Source organism: Rhinatrema bivittatum, chromosome 1 (assembly GCF_901001135.1).
Source record: "Rhinatrema bivittatum chromosome 1, aRhiBiv1.1, whole genome shotgun sequence".
In the NCBI taxonomy this organism is placed as follows: Eukaryota; Metazoa; Chordata; class Amphibia; order Gymnophiona; family Rhinatrematidae; genus Rhinatrema; species Rhinatrema bivittatum.
Window position 1 is genome coordinate 410,870,379 of NC_042615.1, and position 24,320 is coordinate 410,894,698.

A 24,320-nucleotide genomic window follows, 5' to 3' on the forward strand; every position below is an offset into this window, starting at 1 on the left:
AGCCTGTCTTATCAATGTCTTACATTTAACGCTTATGCATTATCCTATTTTCTTCTTTTGGATCCTTCTTCCAATTTTTGAATGAAGATCTTTTAGCTAAAATAGCTTCTTTCACCTCCCCTTTTAACCAATGCCGGTAATCGTTTTGCCTTCTTTCCACCTTTTTTAATTTGTGGAATACATCTGTACTGTGCTTCTAGGATGATATTTTTTAACAATGACCATGCCTCTTGCACACTTTTTACATTTGTAGCTGCTCCTTTCAGTTTTTTTCTAACAATTTTTCTCATTTTATCAAAGTTTCCCTTTTGAAAGTTTAGCACGAGAGCCGTGGATTTGCTTACTGTCCCCCTTCCAGTCATTAATTCAAATTTGATCATATTATGATTACTATTGCCAAGCGGCCCCACCACCATTACCTCTCTCACCAAAGCCTGTACTCCACTGAGAATTAGATCTAAAATTGCTCCCTCTCTTGTCGGTTCCTGAACCAATTGCTCCATAAAAATATCATTTATTCCATCCAGGAACTTTATAGATTCCTTAAGGGTTGCCTGGAGACTCTGATGTTTCAGGACTAGACCGGGAATGGACTTCAATGCAGCGAAGTCCACCAGGTGGGAATCCAAGTAGGCATTCAACTGCTCAGTTGAGGTTGTCAATGCCTCCAGGAAATGTTGTTGCTCTTGTATCTTCTGGGCTAGGCCCAGGATGGCCTGGAGGGCTGACAGATCCACCGAATCCATGGCCTTTGCAACCTGTTGCGTATCATGTGGACCCTTTGGCCGATGTGATGTTGACGCAATCCTTAGGCGAGGGCCTACGGGTCCCCACCATCAGCAGGCAGAGTGGGCTGAAGCTGGAGGCCACTGGAGCTTCACCTATACCAGCCCACTTTCCCCTTGGGTTAAGGCTTAGGGTGCCGGGGCCGGCAGGACTTAAGCGGGCCTCAAGGTAAGTACAGATAGAAGATGGTTCAGCCCAGAGACAGCAACCAACAGGTGGCGTAGCCCTATCCCGGACGGGATGTGGTTAAGGAACTCAAGCACCAAGGAACAAGAAGGAACTGAAGGTGCCTGAGCAAGGGAAGGCCAAAGCCTTAATAGTCCATGTCCAGAGGATAGGGACAGAGGTGTCGCTGTCAAGCTTGGGAGGAAGCTGTCGGCACTTGGAAGGTGGAGCAAGCAACGTGAAACTCTGAACTTAAGAAAGTTTGTGGTGAAGTAGTTCATGGCAATGGTCTGGGTACGGAGAGGGCAGGCATGGTCAGACGTAGCAGTGGTCAAGGCATGGAGAAGGCAGACGTGGTCAGACATAGCAATGGTCAAGGCACGAGGAAGGCAGGCGTGGTCAGACGTAGCAATGGTCAAGGCACAGAGAAGGCATGCAGAGTCAGGCGTAGCAATGGTCAAGGCACGGAGAAGACAGGCAGAGTCAGGCGTAGCAATGATTGAGACACGGAGGCAACGAATACTCAGAACCAAACAGGGAACTGAGGAGACTTGTTGCAAAGGCAACTACAAGCAACTGGACACGGCCTTAGGTACCGGGCTAGGTGACGTCACCGAGAGCAGGACCGGCAGCCTCAGCATGCCACGGGCCCTTTAAGCGTCCCAGTGAGGTGCGCATGCGTGACTAGGAAGACAGGCTGGCCAAGAAAGCGGTGATGGCATCTCTGCCATGCTGCAAGGATGCTGACTGTCGGCAAGGACGCCACAATGGAGGCAGCACTAGAAGCGCTCCCCCCATGCCGGAAGGAACTGGAGCCTGTCCCCGGGAACGACAGAAGGTGAGGGAGACCGGCCACGGGTCCTGTGGACAGCGAATGTAACAGTGATAGGGTAACGGTGACATTAGAGGATCAAGATTGGGAGTGCTGTCCACAACTAAAAGGAGGAAGAGGACAGTACAGAGAGAAGCAGAGATGTGATATAGTGATGAGCATAAAATGTACTCAAGGAGGGAGGTGAAGGCTGGATAAAAGTTAGGAAATTGTGTAGCTCAAGAACATCAGAAAGAGCAGAAGATAGAATGACTGAGGAGGAGGAGGAATATGGAGACAGTGACTTGATGCTTGCAATGGTTTCCAGTAGAAAATAATATTAGGAATGGTAAACATCAGAAAGAGAAGTAGTGAAGACATAGGGGCAGATCTTCAAGCCTGTGCGTGGGCGTAGATTTGTTCGCGCAACCCAGCGCGAACAAATCTACGCCCGATTTTATAACATGCTACCATGCGCATGTTATAAAATCCAGGGTCGGCGCGCGCAAGGGGGTGCACAATTGTGCAACTTGTGAATGCCGAGCCGCGCAGGCTTTCTCCATTCCCTCCGAGGCCGCTCCGAAAAGTGTGGAAGAGTCGACTTGCTATAGTTTGTGGTGACCTGTGGGCTTAGAAGTTATTTTATTCCATGTTAAAGTGTTAATCGTGTTTGGGTAAAAATAAATAGCAATGAAAATTTGCAGGTGTGTGTGGCTAAAGTGTGCAAGATGATTTTAAGAAGTCTAGGAATCTGGAATGGAGTGGGAAGTGCTTAAAGTTCCAACTAAAATAGTTTAGCACAAACCTTGGGCTTCATTGCCTCTAGTTCTATCTTCTAAAGCACTAGAAAGCAATGGTCTGGGGAGGGGGAGGAGCCAACATGGCTGCATGCTAGCTGCGCGATCCGGAGCTCCCGCTGAAGTTTCTACTATTGACTTACTTCATTATACTATGCCTCCTAAACGAAAGGGGAAAGTGAGGGTATTTCACTCTATGCCCTCCCTCCCCGCGGGAGAAAGAATCATCGCCGAATGCACTCTCATTTACCAAAAGCAGGGGGGCCACTCCATGCTGACGAGCCTGGCAAGAAAGCCGCTGCCTTGCCTGGGGAACTTTCACTGAGCCCTCCCACGCCAAGGATTCCACAAGCGATATCCTCAACCACATCCCGTCCGGGATAGGGCTACGCCACCTGTTGGTTGCTGTCTCTGGGCTGAACCATCTTCTATCTGTTGGAAACTGGGTCAGCGATGCCAAGAATGATAAGCTCGGAGGAAGCCACTGAGGGAGCAGAAACGAGCAGTGTAGAGCGAGGAGAAATATCATGGCAAGGAAGAATTACAACTCTGGTCTCGGTAGACTTTTTGAAACCAGATGACGCCAGTGGCGGTAAGACTGTTCTGATTCCTATAACAAATGTTTCTTCGTTGGTTTCACTGTCTACACAGGAACATCATCCTAAGTTGGTTCTACCAACTAAACGCGCTGTGGTTACTTTGGACTCCCTTTGGGAACTGATGGCCCATCAAAATTTGGCCCTGCATGGCTGTATAAATCAAATAACTCAGATTTCATCGAGTCTGGATATAGTGACTCATGAGCATGATAAAAGACTGAGCAAATAAATAAAATGCAATTGCTTGAAAGTTAAGTGAAAGAAATACAAAAAATGCAGTCAGCTACGATTCAGGACTGTATTATTTGAAATAAGAAAACAGAGCTTTTGGAGAATCGGTTAAGATGACTCAATTTAAGGCTGTTAAATTTCCCTAGGATAGTAGGGGAACAACCAAGAGTCCCCCTGCATAGATACTTGAACGAGACATTACAGATTTCTTTGGAAGATATACCACCTTTTAATAAGGTTTATTTTTTACCTTTCTCTCGTCCAAGAGAAAAGATGATACAAAATCAATTAGACCTGGGGAATTTGACGGACTTTCTTGAATCTTCGTCTACAGAGATCGAGAGAGCCACTTTGTTAATTTCATTCATATACGAACAAGATATGGGTTTGAAAATGAGGAATTATTTTCAGTTTTTGGGAGTCAACTTAATGGGCCAATTTGTCCAGATCTTCCCTGATCTGGCAAAGGTCACATAGGAGAGGAAGAAAGGTTTCCTTGCACTTTATCAGGAAACTAAAACCATGGGGGCTACTTATCAGCTCAGATACCCGTGTAAATGCATCATCAAGTGTAATAATAATAGTTATGTTTTCCTAATTCCTGAACAACTGAAAGTGTGGCTTAATTCCCAGAGAAGGTTGATGACCATTTCATCACCTATTGAAAGACCAATCACTTAGCTTAATATAAATGGGTATTACGATTGCAAGCCAATGGCCTTTTTTTTTCTTGGTGTTATTTGATTGTATAAGCTATTAGAACTAGGTTTCAAGTTGTATTGCTTAAGTGTCCTCCCCTTCAGCATATATTTTGGGGACTAGATATAGATATGATTTCTGGGAATTATTATTGTAACTATTGGATATGATTTATTTCTTTGGTTTCTGTACAAAGATGATATGCTTTGTAATTATTTAAAAAATTAATAAAAAGAAAAAAAAGAAAGCAATGGTCTGCCTGCTTCCATTAGAAAAGCTGGCAAATTAGGCAACCCAATAATAATGGGAGATTTCAATTACCTCAGTATTGATTGGGTAAATGTCTCATCAGGACATACTAGGGAAGCAAGCTTTCACTAGCAACTGTGAGTAGTTATTCAAATGAGTAAAAAATACCAGTATATGTGCAGAATTGTCCCTTTCAAGGAATCACAAGAATCCCTCTGATGGACCAGAGCTGAGCAAGAGGCTTCCTGTGAGTATATTTATTTATTTAAGCGTTTTATATACCGTCATTCCAAAAGAAGGGTTAGAACTATAAACAGTCTGGATAATTGCCTCATTGCCTCCCTAGCATGTCCTAATGCGACATTTACTCAGTCAGTATTGGGGTAATTGAAATCTCCCATTATTATTGTGTTGTCTAATTTGTAAGCTTTCCCAATTTCAGTTAGTATTTCACAGTCTCTTCATCCTGACTAGGCAGACAGTAGAATAACCCCACTGCTATACACTTCCCCATCACACTTCGTTCAGTATCATACATTCCAACTTTCCAATCTTATTTTTAAGACTTTTGGCACTGTATACAGTTACAAGAATGTTTTTTTTTATTGTATCCACAACCTACCTAGCAGCTGAAATGGCTTGCTTGAAATCATTGATCTCTCTCTGCCTGTTCTTTATTTAAATGCACCTGGGTTACTACTTCCTCTATCACAACTTCTCTATGAGGATATTATAACTTCCCCATTATACCAATATCTTTGGAAGATACCTCACTGCGAACCATACGTTCCTGAGTGATTGTCAGTTTCCCCCACTATCTAGTTTAAAAGTTGTTCTATCTCCTTTATAAACATTAACATCAGCAGCTGGTTTCCACCCTGGTTAAGGTGGAACTGATCCTTTTGCAGTAGGCTGTTACCCAGTTCCTAACAAATCTAAAGCCCTCATCCCTGCACCATTGCCTCATCCATGCATTGCCTGTTTCTGAGGCCCTAGAAGTGGCACAGGAAGGATTTCTATGAATGCTATTCTGGAGCATTCAACTTTCTACCTTAGAAGAGGAAAAGTAAAAAGTCATGGGATAGGTGGCGATGTCCTTTCATGGATTACAAAGTGGCTAAAAGACAGGAAACAGAGAGTAGGATTGAATGGGCAATTTTCTCAGTGGAAGGGAGTGGACAGTGGAGTGCCTCAGGGATCTGTATTGGGACCCTTACTTTTCAATATATTTATAAATGATCTGGAAAGAAATACGATGAGTGAGATAATCAAATTTGCAGATGACACAAAATTGTTCAGAGTAGTTAAATCACAAGCAGATTGTGATAAATTGCAGGAAGACCTTGTGAGACTGGAAAATTGGGCATCCAAATGGCAGATGAAATTTAATGTGGATAAGTGCAAGGTGATGCATATAGGGAAAAATAACCCATGCTATAATTACACAATGTTGGGTTCCATATTAGGTGCTACAACCCAAGAAAGAGATCTAGGTGTCATAGTGGATAACACATTGAAATCGTCGGTGCAGTGTGCTGCGGCAGTCAAAAAAGCAAACAGAATGTTGGGAATTATTAGAAAAGGAATGATGAATAAAACGGAAAATGTCATAATGCCTCTGTATCGCTCCATGGTGAGACCGCACCTTGAATACTGTGTACAATTCTGGTCGGCGCATCTCAAAAAAGATATAATTGCGATGGAGAAGGTACAGAGAAGGGCTACCAAAATGATATGGGGAATGGAACAGCTCCCCTATGAGGAAAGACTAAAGAGGTTAGGACTTTTCAGTTTGGAGAAGAGACGGCTGAGGGGGGATATTATAGAGGTGTTTAAAATCATGAGAGGTCTAGAACGGGTAGATGTGAATCGGTTATTTACGCTTTCGGATAATAGAAAGACTAGGGGGCACGCCATGAAGTTAGCATGTGGCACATTTAAAACTAATTGGAGAAAGTTCTTTTTTACTCAACGCACAATTAAACTCTGGAATTTGTTGCCAGAGGATGTGGTTTGTGCAGTTAGTATAGCTGTATTTAAAAAAGGATTGGATAAGTTCTTGGAGGAGAAGTCCATTACCTGCTATTAAGTTCACTTAGAGAATAGCCACTGCCATTAGCAATGGTTACATGGAATAGACTTAGTTTTTGGGTACTTGCCAGGTTCTTATGGCCTGGATTTGGAAACAGGATGCTGGGCTTGATGGACCCTTGGTCTGACCCAGTATGGCATTTTCTTATGTTCTTATGTTCTTAACTAACTCACGCAGATCAGACCACATCACTCCGATCCTCAAAGACCTCCATTGGCTCCCGATCCCATCCAGAATCCTCCATAGGAGCCTTACAATTATCCACAAAACCTTGCACAACCAAAACATTCATTGGCTTAACAACTCCCTCCAATACCACACCTCCAATAGACCCTCCAGAACTGCTTACAAAGGATCCTTAGCCACTCCCGCTCACAATCTCTCCCAACTCATATCCTCCAAAAAACGTGCGCTATCCTTAGCGGGACCAACATTATGAAACTGTATGCCATCTGAACTCCGCCAGGAACACTGCACTGCCACCTTCAAAAAAAAAGCTAAAGACTTGGCTGTTTGAACAAGCCTACACTTGAATTATCTCCCTCCACCAGGTCACATTCCCCTTCTAACTCCTCCTCCCCCAAAAATCCACAAGCAATTGTAATACAGTTATTGCTCTCTCTCTTGAAAAATCCTCCCCTAGGTCACTTGACCCTTTATTTTCTCCTACTCTCCCAAGTTCATCTATATCCCTGTTACATGTAACTTTATCTTTCCCTCTCAGTTCAAATATTACTCCCCTGTTACCTGTAAACCGATGTGATATGTCTATGAACATCGGTATATAAAAGTTTTTAAATAAATAAGTAAATGAATGTTGGAGGGGAAATTCTTCCAATCACAAAGGAAGAGCAGGATTTTGGAGGTGATTGTAGCTGATGATCTTAGGTGGATGAGAAAAGCTTTATTGTCTGCCTCATCGTCTACCTCATCTCCTCCAAGTCTGCCCCTTAGCCTCTAGAGATCAGACTCTAAGAGTCAGAAACTGTTTGCACTGTGGGGTTCATATTTAGTAAGCTGGACAAGTTATCTGGTGCTAAAGTTATCAGATATTCAGTGGGATAAACTTCTTACTAATTACATTCACTAATTACATAGTTTTCTGGCAATATGACTATCTGACTAAAATCTAGCATGATAAGTGGCTCAATATTTAAAACCCTGCCATTTAAATGGATAACTATTGAGTTATCCTCCTAAATGGCTCTAAATATTGACCTCTGAGTGCACACATACAAACTGTAATCACCTTGTAGATAATCAGAAAAATTCAATCTCGAAACAGGAGTACCGCAGGGATCAGCCTTGTCCGCAACCCTCTTTAACATATACATGCTGCCCTTATTCCATCTACTAGCAGGACTGGGAATCATATATTACATTTATGCAGATGATATTCAACTTATTCTACCAATCGATTGTTGAGTAGGGGCCTCGAAGGCCTTGCATTCTGTTACGTAGCGGGTGTTTTAGTGTGCCCATGGGCCTCGGCCCGACCCCAGATGAATCCAGGACCGAACCGAGGGTTGACGGCGTGTTCCACCATGGCTGACGGTCTTACCCTCTGCCAGGCCTGCAAGCTCCCAAGGCCAACAACAGGATGATGTTGGAAAGTGAATGGTCCTCAGATCATTCCGAGTCCTTTCGGACCTGCCGCTTGGAACAGCATGGAGCAGCAGGCTTGGCCTGAGGATGAGGGCAGATGGGCCTTGACACGAAGACATGACAGCAGACTCGATGCAACGGCATTGCGGACGAGGACTTGACACCAAGACTAATGCAGATGGCATCAGAGACAAAGGCTGGCACTAGACAAGACACCAAGGTAGCTGAAGACATGACACCAGGGTTGATGCGACGGTTTCATGGACGAAGACATGACATCAAGGCTGATGCGAAGACATCACGGACCAATGGTCGATGCGACGCCATCCTGGACCAGGGTTGATGCGACGACATCAGGAACAAGACATGATACCAAAAGTGATGCAACGGCATCCAGGACGAGATGAGGAACTGACGAAGTCCAGACGAGACGAGAAGCTGGGCGGAAGGACATTGGCACTGTCTCTCAGGGCGCCCTACTCAGTTCACCCGCGGAACTGAGTCGTGGACCACCTTGTCCCACTGCGCGCCCTACACAGCCCGAGGAGGCTGGTCACGGACCACGCTGAGAACGGGACGAGCGCAGGGAAGGATCCAGTCGAAGCAGAACTCCAACAACGGAGCCAATGTCATCCGAATCTCCACCAATGGCTGGCAGGACATGACAGCTCAGGAGCACAGGACACCAGTCCACCTGCAGGCTAGTCCCCACTCAGGAAAGACATCATCCGAGGGACTACTGGCCTACAGGACCAAAAGGCTCAGGAGCGTTGACGAAACAGCAAAGAGCAGGACATCGAGGAACCAGGAACAACAGGAAGCAGAGGATCAAGATGAGACACCAGGACACCTGGACGAGGACCTCAGGCACGAAGACATAGCATGACGAGGAACAGACAAAATGAGGAACTCCATGGAGAAGATAGAAGACCTGACGGAGCTCTGGCAGGCAGGAGCCTCCAGAGTGAAGCAACTCCGATGCAAGCCAAAGACTGACTGACGGAGCAGCCCTTTATAGGGCTGGAGCATGAAGTCCAGTCCCTAGGTGGGGCCAGCACACTTCCTGTGTCTGGCCCTTTAAATGTAGCAGAGAGGCATGCGCCGGCGCCTAAGGAGAAGCAGGAGCTTGTGCAGGACCACGGACAGCGGCCTGCACCGACGCACAGCATGCAGAAGAGGCAGGGCTGGCCTGAGACGCAGGCCCGACGTAGGCAGCGACTCCAGCCGCTGCAGGAAGCCTCGAGGGCGGCTCCAGCCGCCAGGAAAGACCGAGGCTTTTGCGGCCTCCAGCCGCGAAGATGGTATCGGCTTCGGCGGCGGTCCCGGGCTGCGAAGAAGGCAGGAAAGTCCACGGCTCTGACCGCGGAGAAAAGGAGAGACATGGGCGGCCTCCAGGCCGCAGAAGGGAGTTAAGTCCGAGGCTCTGGACGCACAGGAGACCCGACAGCGGCGTCCTGCAGCGTCGGGAATGGAAGAAGCAACATGGGGGTGAGTGAGCCTGCTCACGGGGGGAGCCGGGGGCAGCGTTCATAATATCGATGACACAATAGAGAAAATGTTAAACCTAGCTAACATGTACCTAGACATTATAAAACAACTGTTAAACTGAATGGAATTTGTGATTAACATTGAAAAACCAGAATTTTTACACTTAGAACGAAAAAATATCGAAATCATTCAAACTCCAATAATACTCAAAAACAACCAGAAAATAGAACTAGCTGAAAAAGTACGGAACCTTGGAATGATAATGGACCCAGATATCAATCTAAAACAGCACATATGAGGAAAGGCTGAAGAGGTTAGGGCTGTTCAGCTTGGAGAAGAGACGGCTGAGGGGGGATATGATAGAGGTCTTTAAGATCATTAGAGGTCTTGAACGAGTAGATGTGAATTGGTTAGGAGAGAAGGAGAGCCCTACCCGCAGTAAAGACCCCAGAGAGATTCGCTGCTGCTGTCGCTGGTTTCCCTGAAGGCCACGCTGTCGCCGGGAGAGAAAGGGGGCGTGACCTTTTGCCGACGTCATCGGGTGGAGCCCGGAAAAACTTTTTAAACCAGGGCCCTGCGGTGTAAAGGGCAGGAGAGAGGAAGAGCCCTACCCGCAGTAAAGACCCCAGAGAGATTCACTGCTGCTGTCGCTGGTTTCCCTGAAGGCCACGCTGTCGCCGGGAGAGAAAGGGGGCGTGATCTTTCGCCGACGTCATCAAGTGGAGCCCGGAAAAACTTTTTAAACCAGGGTCCTGTGGCGCACAGCCGCAGGCACGCAGCCGAAGCCGCGCGCCAAAGGGGCGCGCCCCTGGGTAAAAAATGGGGAAGAAGAGGAAATCGAAGAACTGGACTTCTTCTCCATTGCCTTTATCATCTGTGAGAGTTGGGCCGATGGATGACCACGTACTACATCTGGGTGAGTCATCCGTGCGGGACAGTTCCGTGGCTAATTCACCCTCGGGGGTTTCACTGAGCCCTGGGCCTCAGCAGCCACCCCTTCAACCTGCAATCCTGCAGATGGACAGTAGGACAGTTTCAGGGTTATTAATGGAGGTAACCAATCCCTCCAGCACTAACCCACAGCTAATAGCTGAAGGGGGGACAGCTGGAGAAGGGGGGAATTTGTTATTATCTAATGTAGTACATATGGAGGGTAATGAAAGTAACTCTCTATTACCTATACCCTCTATTATCCCTGATCTGCCTGAAGTGTTAGTAGGAGAAATAGAGCCAGAGTCAGTTTCTCTGAAGGACGTATGGAAATTGGTTGCAAAAGTTGATAAGAAAGTGACAAGTTCTATTTCCCAGATGCATAATTTTTCTGTTCAGACTTGTGCTAAAATAGGAGAACAGGATATAAGATTAAGGAATGTAGAGGACTCTGTTTCTAAAACTAATGCTCAATTACTTCCCTTACAGGGAGTGACTACATCATTTATAAAGGATAAATTATTCATTTATAATAAAATTGAAGCATTAGAAAATGAAATGAGGTCCAATAATTTACGCTTGTTAAATTTCCCTCATACTAGATTATTGTCACAGAGGGAAATATTAAGAAAATACTTGATAGAGATATTGTCCTATGAGGAGGACAAGATTCCAACTATCTCGAAAATTTATTATATTCCTATTGGGAGAAAAATTGTAAATCAAGAAGGGGGGATAGATGTTTTAGAAAGTCCTGGTATCTCAACTTTCCTTGAGGATTCCCTTGATAATATTCCCACCAGAGCTACATTGCTTGTATCTTTTTCGTTAAAGAGTGATAAAGAAAATGTGTTTCGTAAATATTTTCAGAATAAGCACTTAAATTTTTGCGGACAGAAAGTCCAAATTTTTCCTGATGTTTCCAGAGCTACACAAGCTCGAAGGAAACTTTTTTTAGAATACAAGCAAAGAGTTCTGGATATAGGTGCTAGTTACTTTCTAAAATACCCTTGTAAATGTTTACTTACGTATAATAATAACAAGTTTGTTTTCTTTGATCCACTACACCTAGAGCAATTTATTAGGGATAAAACTAGCACTCAGTAATGCAAGATTGCTATGAAGGTTAATAGGCTGCATTAAAGAAAATAGATGTAACTGTGGCAAGGGCTCTCCTCCTTTTCTCTAGATGTGGACTGTATTAATACAAATGTGGATGATAAATGGGAAATTTCTTTTTGTTTGTAATAATTGTTTCTTTAAATACCTTGATTATTTCATTGTAAAGCAATGTTATAAAATCTCAATAAAATATAAATAAAAAATAAAAAAAAAAGATGTGAATTGGTTATTTACACTCTCGAATAATAGAAGGACTAGGAGGCATTCCATGAAGTTAGCAAGTAGCACATTTAAGACTAATCGGAGAAAATTCTTTTTCACTCAACGCACAATAAAGCTCTGGAATTTGTGCGATAGGGCTTTATTGCACTTTGTGATGTTTTTAGTTCCTGGAGAGCCGGCCTAGCTGTCAGGACCCTCCTACAACGGGGGGGGGGGGGCGGGGAGGGAGGGAGAGAGAGAGAGAGAGAGACTAGCCTTAATGCCCTCATCCTAGGTACGTATTTATATCTCTATAGGAGGCCCACCTAGTAACTCGAGGTGAGGTTTAGGTATTAGGGGCCACTTTGACATTCAAAATGAAACGTACGAACAGAACAGTGCTCTCTTGTGAAGATTTGATGACCTTCAGAGTGAGGAAACTCACCCAAAGATGAGATTTGTGCAATGTTCTCTCAACCTAGCTTGATGGAATCTCTACCTGGGTAACATCAAGCTAGGTTGAGAGAACATTTAGTTCTCTTTGGTTGAGGGCATTAAGGCTAGTCTCTCTCTCTCTCTCCCCCTCCCTACCCCAGGCATTAAAGGCATTTTTGCATGCGTTAAAGGGGCTTAACACATGCGAAAACGCCTTATAGCAATTTGATAAATGACCCTGTTTGTGAGCTGCTTAGAACAACAGATAAAGCGCAGTTGCTTATCTGTAACAGGTGTTCTCCTAGGATAGCAGGATGTTCGTCCTCATATAATGGGTGACATCATCAGATGGAACCCGGCACAGAAAACTTTGACTGGCAGACTCAGCATGTCCAGCCTGCTGCTATCCATGCATCCACGCAAGGTCCCCCTTCAGTCTCGTAACAGTAAAAAATACAAGCAAGAAAAATAACACAATAAACCGAAGGTGAACCCAACATTGTGGGGAGGAAGGTGGGATTCCTGAGGACTAACAACCTGCTGTCCTAGGAGAACACCTGTTACAGGTAAGCAACTGTGCTTTCTCCTACGACAAGCAGGATGGTAGTCCTCACATGTGGGTGACTACAGAGCTACAGACTGCCCCCTGTGATCAGAGGAACCCACAGTAGCCGAACAAGATGCCAATGGGCACAACACAACTGCGGTGCTGTGGGAAAAACAGGGACAGTCTGGCCCCACAGAGAGCATGATGAAAACAACTGGGTTCAAGACTGGAATAGACTGCGAGGAACAGACTGGCCAAAAGCACTGTCCTGGCGACTATCCCTGTCGAAGCAGTAGTGAGCCGCGAATGTGTGGAGGGAATTCCAGGTCGCGGCCCTGCAGATTTTGGCAACAGGGACCACATGCAGATGGGCCACTGATGCCACCATAGCCCGCACAGAGTGAGCTTTCATCCTGCCAGCCAGCTGGAGGCCTGCCTGGTCGTAACAGAAGGCAATGCAGTCTGCTAGCCAGTTGGATAGGGTCTTCTTCCCCACTGCTGCTCCCAGCCTATTGGTGTCAAAAGACACAAAGAGCTGGGTGGACTGTCAATGGCTCGCTGTACGGTCCAAGTAGAAAGTGAGCGCCCGCTTGCAGTCCAGGGTGTGGAGAGCACATTCCCTCGGGTGAGAATGAGGCTGTGGGAAGAACGTGGGAAGGATGATTGACTGGTTGATGTGGAAAACAGTCACCACCTTCAGCAGAAATTTTGGGTGCGTGCACAGCACCATACAATCATGGAAGAATTTCGTGTAGGGAGCGTACGTAACCAGGGCCTGGATCTCACTGACCCTGCGAGCGGAAGTGATCGCCACCAGGAACATAACTTTCCAGGTGAGGAACTTCAGGTCACAGGATTTCAGAGGCTTAAATGGATGCCGCATGATCCTTGCCAGGACAACGTTGAGATTCCACGGGGTTGCTGGCCGGTGAAGCAGGGGCTTCAGTTGAACCAGGCCCCACATGAAATGGTTGACGCTGAGGTGTACTCGGACTGAGCTGGTTTGGAGGCCAGACTTGAGGTACAAAAGATAATCCAGCAGGTGGGGGAGCAGACAGGAGAAAGGATCTAGTCCATGGCTGCTGCACCAGGTGGAGAAACGCTTCCACTTCGGGCTGTAATATCTCCGAGTGGAAGGTTTCCGGAATTCAATCAAGACCCTGGAAACACCATCCTAGAGCTGTAAGGGCTGGAGGATCATGCGCTCAATATCCACGCCATGAGGGCCAGGGCCCGGAGGTTTGGGTAGTGCAGGGTGCCCTGGTTCTGTGATAGGAGGTTGGGAGTCTTCCCCAGTGGAACCGGTTGCTCATGAAGCCAGGGGCTAGGCGGGCTGCGGTTTCGAAGACGTCATAGGTCGACTGGAGCTCGTGTCTACCAGTCTCAAGCCCCAGTGTGGCAATGGCTGCAAGGGACTCCTGCTGTTGCTGGGGGAGGCCCTTCGCAAACTCTTGGAACTGCTTCCATAGGCTGCTGTCGTATTGGGTCATGTACAGTTGGTAGGCTGCAATACAGGCCACCAGCATAGCTCCCTGGAACATTTTCCTCCCTATGCCATCAAGCTCCCTGTGTTCGTGCCCTGGAGGGGCAGAAGCATGTGTCCAGGAACACCTGGCCTTTTTAAGCACGGTCTCCACCACCTCAGACTGATGGGGGTAAGTGCCGCCATTCAAAGCCCACAGCCTGTTGAACCAGATAAGTCGCATCCGTCTTCCTGTTCACCAGAGCAATTGACACCGGGTGTTCCCACATGCAGAGGAGGAGCTCCTTAAATATGTCATGGACCGGCACTGCCACAATCTCTTTTGGGGCATCGATGAACTGGAGGACTTCCAGCAACTTATGACAGGTATACTCCTCCGACAGGAGCTGGAAGGGGATGGCCTCAGCCATGGCCCTTACAAAGCTGGCGAATGACAGGTCTTTGGGCAGAGAGCAACACTGCTCCTCTGGAGGGGAAGGCTCTGAGAGGGGGTCGTCGGAGAACTCGGAAGATTTATTTATTTATAACTTTTATATACCAAGGTTCAATTAACAGAATTAATTATCACTTCAGTTTACATTACAACCAGCGAACTACAACAATGACACAGTCTTGTCTTACATTGAACAAGGATATATACAGGGATATGTATCCAAGGAGTCATCGCCCCATGGGTCATAGGGGCCCTCCTCCTCCCTAGGGTCCGGACGCCGAGGGCGGGGACTGGGAAGGGCACCGAGGGCTGTGGAGGCACCGACGGCATCGATGGACCCTCGGGCATCGAGGGGAGCATTGGCCGTGGCAGTCCGGGGGGAACCGGTGGCAGTCCGGGGGGAACCGGCGGCAGCCCGAGGAACCGCAGGCATGGGCGCCTGGTCCCCGCGGCCTCATCCTCCTCGGAGGACCTGGGAATTGGGATTGCTCTGGTGGAGGGCATCGGTGGCCGAGGAGGCATCGGAGGCCTCTTGGGCACCAGTTGCATCGGTAGGGCGCCAAGAAGTACGTCCAGCAGGGGCACTGACACTCTGAATCACTCTGAGCACTGCCGATTGCACCCTGCGGTCCAACTCCTCCTGAAAAGCCTGGGTAGTAAGGACTGATGGAGGGGGATGAGGTGTCACCGGCACACCCTTGGAGGGATCACGAGGGGGCATGGCACTCAGCACCATTGCAGTGGTGAATGCCTCAGGCTACTGGGGCACTGGAGAATGGGGCCTCTGGTGGCCGGTGCTGCTTCAGTGGTGGCTCGGCAGCCGCCAATGCCGCTCCGGAACCGGAACTGTGTCGGGATGGTGACCGGTGTCGATACTTCCTGGGTTTCCGGCGCTTGGCCCAGTCTTTACCTGGCACCGAAGACGATGATGATCACGAGGTCTAGGGGAGGAGAGAGGCCACCGAAGATCGATCTTCCTCTCCTTGATCCTTAGAGGTACTGGAGAGCGGGACCACCAGGGGAAGAGACAATGACTGTTCCCCGTGGTCCTTAGGCATGGAAGACACCAACGCTGAAGTAGATGGTTTTGGAGAGCCAAAAAGCTTCTCCATCTTATCTAGGCATGCACAACGTCCTTTGAGGTCATTTGATCGCACAAATAACACCTTCGGACGTCATGCGAGGCCCCCAGGCAGAGGATACACACCTCATGCTGATCCGTGATGGACATGGTCCGCAGGCACTGGAGGCACGATCAAAAACCCGACGATGCCATCACAAAAGAGGCTGGCATGCAGTCGATGACTGACGGAGACCCAAACAGGAGTCGGGAATCGACCACGAATAACGATGGCCAAGGGTACCTATCAGAGGAACCGAACGCAAAGGGGGATCCGTCGCAGAAGACCCACCCCCCCAAAATTAAGCTAAAATTCTTTCAAGAGTTTGGAACTCCACAACCGTGAGGCTACTGCACCTTGGAAAATAAGAGACTGAAGGGGACCTCGCACGGATAGCAGCAGGCTGGGCACGCTCAGTCTGCCAGCCAGTTTCTAGAAACTTTGACAAACGTTTTCCGTGCTGGGCTCCATCTGATGATGTCACCCACATGTGAGTACTACCATCCTGCTTGTGCTAGGAGAATGCTGTATATAAGTATTTTAGTACATAAACAAATAGTGTATTTTATTAGTTTGTTTGTGTCCTGCAAGGGGACATCAGTTAATATATTTACAAGGGCAGGGTTACTCCCTTATTTTATCTAAATCACTAACTGACGCTTGTTGTCAAAAGTTTTTATCTTATCCTTTTAACTGGGATAACATTCTATAAATCAAAGAATGTGTTTAGGTGGATGGAGTTTGTGGAGGGAGTGCGGAAAAAAGGTAAAAGAGGATGTCAAAATAGTGTCAAAACCTTTTTGAAAAAGGGCCAATTAAATTTTTGGTTAGGTACTACACAAATAATCTACCATATTTGAAAATAGGAATAGAATCACCTGATAAATGAGATTCTAGAAGGATGTTCTTTGTTCATTTTTTTATTATTGTATTTTCCCATTTGTCTGTTTGCTCTCAATTTTATGTTATACCATCAGGTTGATTTTAAAAGCGCTGCCTGCGCAAAAATGCCCTCATATGCGTATATGTGGGCCATGCGTGTGCATGAGGAATAAGGGGGTAGTGCATGGGTGGGGAAGGGGGATTCTGGGATGGGGCCAAGACTTATGCACATAACTCTGAATTTTAAAAATGAAACCCACAGCACACATATGCTAGATATCTACATAAATTTGCTGCTGCTCCTGATGAGGAGCAAGTCTGTATATCTCAAGTTTTAGGGCTTATAGGGCAGGGTGAGAGGTCCAGATCAACTAGGCAGAGCGTGGGATGAAGAACCAGAGGGATCTGAAAGATCTTGCTATTAACTGGACAAACTGGTTGACTAACTGGAAAATTAGGAATGTACCTTGCACAAGCATGTTTTAAAATTTGCTGACATATGCACGTAAAAGCTGACATGGTCCTATTGAAGATACATAATAGCTGTGCTCGAGTAACCTCTTAAAATTAGGAGCATACTTATGCGTGGTTGGTGCATTTTAAAACATATGCATGTAAGTGCGTGCACAATTAAAAATTCTAGCGTTTTCTTGCTCACATGCCGATACGCATATGTATGGGCGCACGTGCACTTGTATTAAAATAGACTTTCATGTATGCAATTGCCTCTATATTTTCTTGCTGCCTATTGTTAATTCTCAATAAAAATGTAAAATGAAATAAGTTAATATCACCAAAGTCATTAGGTTTTAGTTATAAATTAAATAATTTAGTATATCATGCATACATTGCTGGGAACTCTCAGGATTTCACCCTAAGACTCAGAGAATTTGCATGAGTTGCAGGGTCTCAGGGAAAATACTAGAAATCTCATGGTCTATCTGTATATAGCTCAGCTGGCCCCTTCCTCAGTAAGCTTGCAGAGAGCAGTGGGGCGAGTTTGGAGCAAACACTGTAAGCAGCATGTGGGAAGAAACTGGAGAGGGGCTGCAACACGCACAAACTCAGTCTGCAGCTGTGATTCCAGGACTTGGGACTCAACTCAGCTAAGGGTAGAGTGAGGATGCATAATTCATGAAGCTGTAATTTATAGGGGGTGGGAGAAAACAGTGCTGGGGTAAGGGAGCGAGGAAGGGGAAGTATGCTGGGATAATCTCCGGAGGGGGGCAGGTGATGGTGGTGGGAGAAAACCTGAGGGGGTGGGGGTAGAAGAGAGAAAGCTGGGCAGTGGAGAGAGTAGAAGAGAGAAAGTTGATACATATTATTCCATTCTACTCCCCCACACACACTCCCGCCATCTGCTAATCAACAGCAATCTCAGGATGATCACAACTCAAAAGTTCCCAGGTGTACTAACATATTCTTAATCAGATTGTCATCTTAGTATATGATAACACAAAATTGTCAGACAGTAGAAAAACATGAATGTTTAGCAACAATTGCACAGCCATGTTCTGTATAAACAAAAAAAAAATTGCAGCTTGAACCACCAAATGGGTTCAAGGTTCAGTGAAATTATGAGTTTGGCTCAGCACAATCTTCAACATGCTAGCAGTTAATCAGCAATCTTAAGCATTATTTAAACAAAGTCACTTGAACTTCTATGAGTGCATTCTGAAGTAACTCTTGAATTCACAAACTAGCAAATTAGCACTTTGACTGTTGTTTCTAAGAACTAAAGTTGTACGCTAAATTGCAAATTCACTGATACGCCATCGTACAATGGATGCTGGATATAACTCATTTAAGAGTTTACTGAAACTACTGTAACATCAAGACACAGATCTGTAATATTCAGGTAAGAATTTTACCTTTCTCAGAGAACAAATACATCTTGATATGTTGCTGAGTTTGTAAATTACTTTACTGTTAAAATGTTCCAATTTTTCCAACAAAGAATAAATCAAGGGCAGATTGTGAACAAGTTTTACAATTTTTACAGTGAACATAGAAATTGTATCCTCTCTAGAAATCAATTCACTATTTGAGAGATTTTATCAAAAGCTGCCAAACTACATTGAACAAATTAAAAATGCAGGCCTGCTAATACTGCAGTTTTCAAAACTTACATTAGAATCCTATTGCCATCAAAGGGTCCAATTTTTAAAGTTATCCAGGTAAGTAGCTTAGCCAGATATAACTCATCTGGCTAAGTTACAAGGGATATTCAGCGGCATAGCTATGCCGCTGAATATCTGCGAAGTTGCTACTTAGCCAGATAAATTAAATCTGGCTAAGTTAGACCTGTTCTATGGCTGGTCTAATGTATCTGCTTAACTTAACCAGGTAAGAGCAAATATTGCTCTTATTTGAATCGTCGGCTGTTTAGCTATGCACTTAAAAGCATCCTATCAGGGAAAAATGCCAGAGATATTTTTTGAAGGTATAATTAAGCTCTGAAAACTACAAGTGTTACCATAACTATGTAGAATTTATATCTGTACATCCGAAGAAATACTGAAAAATCTTTATTCACTTCCACCAAATATATTCCAAGGCCTCAGAGCAATTCCCTATGAAGTGTAATATGATAAAGCAAATTCATAGTCACATGCCACAACAATTTGCAGATACGAATTCCTTTTATGTGTCTAACATTAGAGTAAAATGTTATTTAAATTATATTGGCTGAAACAAATATCAATGTATACATGATAGTGGTATTTAAAATCATGAGAGGTCTACAACAGGTAGATGTGAATCGGTTATTTACTTTTTCAGATAATAGAAAGACTAGGGGGCACTCCATGAAGTTAGCATGTGGCACATTTAAAACTAATCGGAGAAAGTTCTTTTTCACTCAATGCACAATTAAACTCTGGAATTTGTTGCCAGAGGATGTAGTTAGTGCAGTTAGTGTAGCTGTATTTAAAAAGGACTGGATAAGTTCTTGGAGGAAAAGTCCATTAACTGCTTTTAATCAAGTTGACTTAGGGAAAAGCCACTGCTATTACTGGATAGAGCAGCTTTTAAACTAGAACAAAGGGGAAAGCCGACAGTCGCTCAGCAGCGCATGGTTCAGAGAGATGTATCTTTAAAGGATACTAATGATGCATTAGAATTAGGGCATCCCGACAGTGAGGTTCCAATAATTAGAAAAGTAGTCCAAGTGCCTGTAACTAAAAACTCACCTGAGCTAAAAAATTCTAACTTATCCCTATCAATTAAAAAGCAGAATAAAAATACAAACAAAAAACAAACTTTGAAATGTTTGTATGCTAATGCCAGAAGTCTAAGAAGTAAGATGGGAGAATTAGAATGTATAGCAGTAAATGATGACATAGACTTAATTGGCATCTCAGAGACATGGTGGAAAGAGGATAACCAATGGGACAGTGCTATACCGGGGTACAAATTATATCGCAATGACAGAGAGGAGCAGTCGGGAGGAGGTGTGGCGCTTTATATCCGGGATGGCATAGAGTCCAACAGGATAAACATCCTGCATGAGACTAAATACAAAATTGAATCTTTATGGGTAGAAATCCCTTGTGTATCAGGGAAGACTACAGTGATAGGGGTATACTACCGTCCACCTGGTCAAGATGGTGAGATGGACAGTGAAATGCTAAGAGAAATTAGGGAAGCTAACCAAATTGGTAGTGCAGTAATAATGGGAGACTTCAATTACCCCAATATAGACTGGGTAAATGTATCATCGGGTCATGCTAGAGAGATAACGTTCCTGGATGGAATAAATTATAGCTTTATGGAGCAATTGGTTCAGGAACCGACGAGAGAGGGAGCAATTTTAGATCTAATTCTCAGTGGAGCACAGGACTTGGTGAGAGAGGTAACGGTGGTGGGGCCGCTTGGCAATAGTGATCATAATATGATCAAATTTGATTTAATGACTGGAAAAGGAACAGTGTGCAAATCCAAGGCTCTCGTGCTAAACTTTCAAAAGGGAAACTTTGATAAAATGAGAAAAATTGTTAGAAAAAAACTGAAAGGAGCAGCTACAAAAGTAAAAAATGTCAAAGAGGCGTGGTCATTGTTAAAAAATACCATTCTAGAAGCACAGTCCAGATGTATTCCACACATTAAGAAAGGTGGAAAGAAGGCAAAACGATTACTGGCATGGTTAATAGGGGAGGTGAAAGAAGCTATTTTAGCCAAAAGATCTTCATTCAAAAATTGGAAGAAGGATCCAACAGAAGAAAATAGGATAAAGCATAAACATTGGCAAGTTAAATGTAAGACATTGATAAGACAGGCTAAGAGAGAATTTGAAAAGAAGTTGGCTGTAGAGGCAAAAACTCACAGTAAAAACTTTTTTAAATATATCCGAAGCAGAAAGCCTGTGAGGGAGTCAGTTGGACCGTTAGATGATCGAGGGGTTAAAGGGGCACTTAGAGAAGATAAGGCCATCGCGGAAAGATTAAATGATTTCTTTGCTTCGGTGTTTACTGAAGAGGATGTTGGGGAGGTACCCGTAATGGAGAAGGTTTTCATGGGTAATGATTCAGATGGACTGAATCAAATCACGGTGAACCTAGAAGATGTGGTAGGCCTGATTGACAAACTGAAGAGTTGTAAATCACCTGGACCGGATGGTATACACCCCAGAGTTCTGAAGGAACTAAAAAATGAAATTTCAGACCTATTAGTAAAAATTTGTAACTTATCATTAAAATCATCCATTGTACCTGAAGACTGGAGGATAGCAAATGTAACCCCAATATTTAAAAAGGGCTCCAGGGGCGATCCAGGAAACTACAGACCGGTTAGCCTGACTTCAGTGCCAGGAAAAATAGTGGAAAGTGTTCTAAGCATCAAAATCACAGAACATAATGGAACAAAGTCAGCATGGCTTTACCCAGGGCAAGTCTTGCCTCACAAATCTGCTTCACTTTTTTGAAGGAGTTAATAAACATGTGGATAAAGGTGAACCGGTAGATATAGTATACTTGGATTTTCAGAAGGCGTTTGACAAAGTTCCTCATGAGAGGCTTCTAGGAAAAGTAAAAAGTCATGGGATAGGTGGCGATGTCCTTTCGTGGATTGCAAACTGGCTAAAAGACAGGAAACAGAGAGTAGGATTAAATGGGCAATTTTCTCAGTGGAAGGGAGTGGACAGTGGAGTGCCTCAGGGATCTGTATTGGGACCCTTACTGTTCAATATATTTATAAATGATCTGGAAAGAAATACGACGAGTGAGATAATCAAATTTGCAAATGACACAAAATTGTTCAGAGTAGTTAAATCACAAGCAGATTGTGATAAATTGCAGGAAGACCTTGTGAGACTGGAAAATTGGGCATCCAAATGGCAGATGAAATTTAATGTGGATAAGTGCAAGGTGATGCATATAGGGAAAAATAACCCATGCTATAATTACACGATGTTGGGTTCCATATTAGGTGCTACAACCCAAGAAAGAGATCTAGGTGTCATAGTGGATAACACATTGAAATCGTCGGTTCAGTGTGCTGCGGCAGTCAAAAAAGCAAACAGAATGTTGGGAATTATTAGAAAAGGAATGATGAATAAAACGGAAAATGTCATAATGCCTCTGTATCGCTCCATGGTGAGACCGCACCTTGAATACTGTGTACAATTCTGGTCGCCGCATCTCAAAAAAGATATAATTGCGATGGAGAAGGTACAGAGAAGGGCTACCAAAATGATAAGGGGAATGGAACAACTCCCCTATGAGGAAAGACTAAAGAGGTTAGGACTTTTCAGCTTGGAGAAGAGACGACTGAGGGGGGATATGATAGAGGTGTTTAAAATCATGAGAGGTCTAGAACGGGTAGATGTGAATCGGTTATTTACTCTTTCGGATAGTAGAAAGACTAGGGGACACTCCATGAAGTTAGCATGGGGCACATTTAAAACTAATCGGAGAAAGTTCTTTTTTACTCAACGCACAATTAAATTCTGGAATTTGTTGCCAGAGAATGTGGTTCGTGCAGTTAGTATAGCTGTGTTTAAAAAAGGATTGGATAAGTTCTTGGAGAAGTCCATTACCTGCTATTAAGTTCACTTAGAGAATAGCCACTGCCATTAGCAATGGTTACATGGAATAGACTTAGTTTTTGGGTACTTGCCAGGTTCTTATGGCCTGGATTGGCCACTGTTGGAAACAGGATGCTGGGCTTGATGGACCCTTGGTCTGACCCAGTATGGCATTTTCTTATGTTCTTATGGAATCAGTAGCATGGGATCTATTAGTTTTTGGGTACTTGCCAGGTTCTTATGGCCTGGATTGGCCACTGTTGGAAACAGGATGCTGGGCATGATGGACCCTTGGTCTGACCTAGTATGACATGTTCTTATGTTCATTCTCCACGAACTGTTTGTTTATAGCATGGAAAATATTTTCCTAATAAAAATTAGTCCCTTATTAATGTTTTCAATATTACAAGCAAAATTATATAGAAAGCTTGTTACAGCCAGATTCTACACACTTACTGCAGCAAGATTCTACACACTACCAGATTTAAAAAAGTATTTACACCCTTAAAATGAGGTTTTACAAATATAAATACACTTTGCCCATGTAAGTAGGCTTTTGAAAATTGCTACAATATATGTCATTGAATTGTCCATAGGATTTACCCACATAAGTGCACTTTAGATGGATAAAAGGATTTTGAAAATTGCTACAATAGTAGTTACATTTACATGTGTAAATCCTTTTGATTACTCCTATATGCTCATTAATATCCATCATTAAAAAAATACTTATGTATGAAAATTGGAATAAAAAATATAAATGTATGAAAGTTTGAAAACTCTTTTTTCCTGCCAATTTACACAACATATGAACATAAGATTTGACAAACTAGGATAGACCTAAAAGTCCATCAAGCCCAGTATCCTGTTTCCAGGTCAAGAGTAGCTGGCAGGATCCCAAAACGTTGATAGATTAAAAGTTGCTTATCCCAGTGATAAACAGTGGATTTCCTCAAATATAACTTAATAATGGTATGCCCCACTGCATCCCTGGCAGTTATGATCAAAGATTTCAGCTCAGCAAATGCTGTTCTTAAATACTAGCAGTCTCTGTTTTGGAATCTTATTTTCCCTTCCTGCTGACTGATTACTGAACAGAAACACTGGATGCCCCCTTGACCTGACAACACTCACAAAGCAAGGAGCTAAACACGACCGTTTTCCGGAGCAGGCAAGGCAAGAATCTTAAGATATCTACACTGGAATGGTATTAAGTCCATCTCTTACTGAAAGAACATCTCCTGACCTGCTTTAAGCCTCATTGCTGTTCCTGCCACAGTGGAATCGTAGTCCATCTCAGCTGCTTGTAATTTCCAGCTCAGGCATCCCTCCCTCCTGGATGGACTTATAGACTTGCCCCCTCTGTCATCTGGGTGCCGGGTGTAAAAGGAAAGCAACGATGCCATAGGTAGAGAAAGAAAGAACATCTCCTGACCTGGTATAAGCCTCATTGCTGTACCTGCCATGTTGGAGCCGGAGTCCATCTCAGCTGCCTGTAATTTCCAACGTGGGTTCCCTTCCTCCTGCAGGGACTTTTAGCCCTGCCCTCTCATCATCTGGGTGACAGGTGTAAAAGGGAGGCAATGATGTTGTAAATGCCACGTGCTGAAGGATCGTGCACA

At 44.4% G+C, this 24,320-nt stretch overlaps 2 protein-coding genes across 12 annotated transcripts in view; one reads left to right on the forward strand and one right to left on the reverse strand.

The window, feature by feature from the left end:
• The window catches only part of IDUA (iduronidase alpha-L-), a 914,728-nt gene that overhangs the window by 654,246 nt on the left and 236,162 nt on the right, over window positions 1-24,320 (reverse strand). The gene's annotated exons all lie outside the window — the stretch shown is intronic.
• Window positions 1-24,320, forward strand: part of SLC26A1 (solute carrier family 26 member 1) — a 290,173-nt gene that overhangs the window by 165,888 nt on the left and 99,965 nt on the right. Inside the window, exon 1 of one of the 3 annotated variants that reach the window (XM_029602309.1) lies at window positions 18,345-18,534. The exons of the other annotated variants lie outside the window; for them this stretch is intronic. The gene's annotated coding sequence lies outside the window, so the exon portion shown is untranslated. Of the gene's footprint in view, window positions 1-18,344; window positions 18,535-24,320 lie in introns of those variants that run through there. 3 annotated transcript variants of the gene reach the window in all.